Source organism: Tupaia chinensis, unplaced genomic scaffold, assembly GCF_000334495.1.
Source record: "Tupaia chinensis unplaced genomic scaffold, TupChi_1.0 Scaffold000215_1, whole genome shotgun sequence".
NCBI lineage: Eukaryota > Metazoa > Chordata > Mammalia > Scandentia > Tupaiidae > Tupaia > Tupaia belangeri.
In genome coordinates, this window is record NW_006159690.1 from 1,685,416 (window position 1) to 1,688,995 (window position 3,580).

The 3,580-nt window shown below is 42.5% G+C and overlaps 1 pseudogene; it reads right to left on the bottom strand.

Moving 5' to 3' along the window:
• Positions 1-2,206: 2,206 nt before the first annotated feature.
• LOC102495962 (60S ribosomal protein L5 pseudogene) lies at positions 2,207-3,101 on the bottom strand (annotated as a pseudogene).
• Positions 3,102-3,580: the final 479 nt, after the last annotated feature.

Here is a 3,580-nt window from a genome sequence, read left to right on the forward strand (position 1 = left end):
AGTTCCATTGTGGTGTTTGCAGATGAAGAGGAGTTGTTCTTTTCCCTTGGGAGAGAGGTATTTTCTTGGTTTTTCCTATTTCTTGTGCCTTTGTGGTGATTTCTGGTCATCTGATGGGTTATACATTTCTTCCTACTTTCTTGAAGTTCAAAATGAGCATTCAGAGGTGTGCAGGAGGAGGTGGTCTACAATCTCTGTAATTTCATTTTGCTCTCTTTGTGCAGCAGATTCAGTGGGAATTGAGGAATATTCTGACCCTAATAGTATTCAGATGTTTGGCTACTGTTCACTTAAACCTGTCTAGATACTCAGTATGTGGAAGCTTGAGCAACAAAGCAATGAAGGTAAAAGAAAAAGGAAAAGAGGGGCGACAGGTGGTGTGGTGGTTAAGGGTGCTGGAGTCCTACATGGCTGACTGAAGTTTGAGTCCTGGACCTGGCAGCTTGCTTTCTCACACCCCCTCCCTACCCTGTCCCTTTCTGATCAAATTAAAATAAATAAATAAATAAATAAAGTTAAACAAACAAACAAAAAAGAAACTACCACAAATTTAAGGATAAAGGAAAAGAAAACAAAGAAAGAGAGAAAAAAGGGAATTAAAAAAAAACATTTAAAAACAATTTATTTTTATTTTTATTTTTATTTTTTTGAGAGGTTTTTGCTATAGGGCACATGCACTCACCAGACAGACAGAGAGAGACAGAGAGACAGAAAGCGAGAAATCACCCCCCAGGGGGGATGGCCACACTTCAATCCCTTCTCCTCCATTCTCCTCTCAGGATCTTGGGCATGCACACACACGTGCTTGGCGTGAGTTTTAAGCCACTGGGTCCGGGATGCGAACTGTGGTCGACTACGTGGGAGTCCAGCAACATAGCCATTACGCTAACTGCTGGTCCTGAATTTATTACTTTTTTTGAAAAAAGAATAAAATAAAAACAGCATGGCATGTGAAACCAATTGTTCACAGTTCCAATGCAGCAGTCTTCTCTGAAGGCCTACACTTTTGCCTCTCCTAAATAGGAGGGAGGGAAAGTGAGAAGTAGGCAGATAAAGGAGGATCTGAGAGCCAAGAAAATACTTTACCTTAAATTTTTTTTTTTTTTTTTTTAATGAAAGGACAGAGAGAGACAGAGAGAAGTATACAAGGGGTGCTCTACCACTCTAGAATGGGATCTGGAGGGTGAAGCCTCAGCAGAAAGTCTTCATTAGTCTCAGTCCCTGGAAGCAATAGTTCACAGCTCAAATGCAGTAGTCTTCTCTTGGTACAGCATCACTTTCTACATGTTTTATTGGTTGACCCATCATAGGGAAAGCCTAGATTCAAAGAAAGGAGTATTAGGACCAGCCTCACAGCCTAGTGGTTAAGGGAGCCAGATCTTACATGACTAACTGCAGTTTAAATCTTGAACCCAGTAGTTTGAAAAACACACTGGGTGCATGTGCATGTGCTTGTGCATGCATGGCTAAAATCCAGACATGATGGAGAGACAGAGGACAAGGGATTGTGGTGTGACCACACCCCATTGGGGGGTGCTTTCATTCTTGCTCCTTCTCTTTCTCTGGAAGGCACAAGCACCCTCTATTAATTAAAGGAGAAAAGAAAGAAAGGAGTAATAAACACCAAGTCTCAATGGGGAGAGTAAAAAGGAACTTATGGCCATCTCTAATCTACTACGGAGCCACTAAGAGAGGGTAACAGCAGAACGCATACTGGAAGACTTTTTTCAAATGCCTTCTGAGCTGAATTGTGTCCTCCAAAGTCCATATGTCAAAGTTCTAATCCCCAGTGTGATAGAGTTTGACCTTATTTGGAAATACAGTCCATGCAGATGTAATTCGTTAAGATAAAATCATGCGGGAGCAGGGTAGGCTCTAATGCAGTACAACTGCTGTCCTCATAAAAGGGGGAATTTGGACACAGGGACATGCACAAGAAAGAGCACCAGGCAAAAAGGAAGATAGAAATCTAGAAGCCAAAGAATGCAAACTTGCCTGCAAACTACCAGAAGGTGCGGGAGAAGCCTGGAACAGCATCCAGAAGGAAGCACTCTGTCAGCAGCATGATCTCAGGCACCTCACTCCCTGAACTGGAAATGATTATATAAGGACTATTCATGATCTCCCCAAATCAGAAATCATTTAATTTTATTTTTGCTTTGTTGTAGTTTTTTATCTTGAATAAAGTCATAGAAAATTGTTTGGTTTAGCTCTCAGCAGCCTGCTCCTGAGCTCTGAGGAAGCTTGCCTTCTGAGCTACCCGATCTTTCTTCTGGGCAAAGGACATCTTGGGACGATTCCACCTCTTCTTTTTAACTTCTTCCTTGGGTTTCTTTTCATAGACTGGGTTCTCTCATATGGAAGTGTGAGCTTTCTTATACATCTCCTCCGTCATGTCTGGAGTTACACTGTTCTTTATGTACTGAGAGAACTGCTTCTTGTAGGCATCTTCGTCTTCTTCCATTACGTAACGCATGTAGTCTGCAACGTTCTGGCCCATGATGTGCTTCCGATGGACTTCTGCATTAAATTCCTTGCTTTCAGAATCATAACCAGGCAATCGTTTGGTACTGTGAGGGATAGATAAGCCTCGATCCACTGCTCCCTTCAGGGCCCCAAAAACTTGATCACCAGTGGTTCTGGCAAGGCCTGCATCCAAATAGCAGGTGAAGGCACCAGGTTGACCATCGATGCTTTCTACACTGTACTCATCTCCGGTCACTTCCACTTGACCTTCCTAGATCTTGTCCATGCCAAACCTACTGAGAAGCCTGCGGGCCAGCAGCAGGCCAGTACAATATGCTGCAGCATCATTTGTCAGGCCAACCTTCACACCGGGTTTAGTAGTTCATGTGCATAAGCTGCACAGACTATCATATCCCCTTCTACACGGGCATAATCAATCTGACAAATGACATCTCTGTTAGTACATGAACTATCATCCTGTATTTGGGTGTGCTGTACTTATTTTTATCCTGGATCATCAAGCATTTCCGAGTACAGTAATCAGTTTTACCCTCCTGTCATCTTCTAAATTTCACTAGTTATCTACTAGAGTAGGCCTTATTCTTGACAATTTTAACAAATTCCATCCTGTGAAACAGAGACCCATGGCCGCGGCTGTCCTGCAGGCCCACAAGCACAACAGGGGGAAAAAAGCAGAATACAATGTGGTCTCATCAATGGAATACTACACAGCAGTGAAAAGGAATCAACTATTACTACATGCAAAAACATGAATGAATCTCACAAAAACAAATGATGAATTAAGTACAAAAAGTATAGATTATTCTATTCCATTTTAATAGGATTCAAGTAGGTAAAACCACTCTATAATGATGGAAGTTAGAATAGTGGTTATTTTGGAGAAAAGAGGGATAATGATTGAGAGGTAGCACAAGGGGTTTTAGAAGCTGACAATGTTCTTTTCTGTTTTAAAAGAAAAAGGGCACAGGGACCAGCAGTTAGCGTAATGACTATGTCACTGGACTCCCACGTAGTCGACCGCGGTTCGCCGGGCGCATGTGTGTGTGTGCCCAGGATCCCGAGAGGAGAACAGAGGAGAAGGGATTACAGCGTG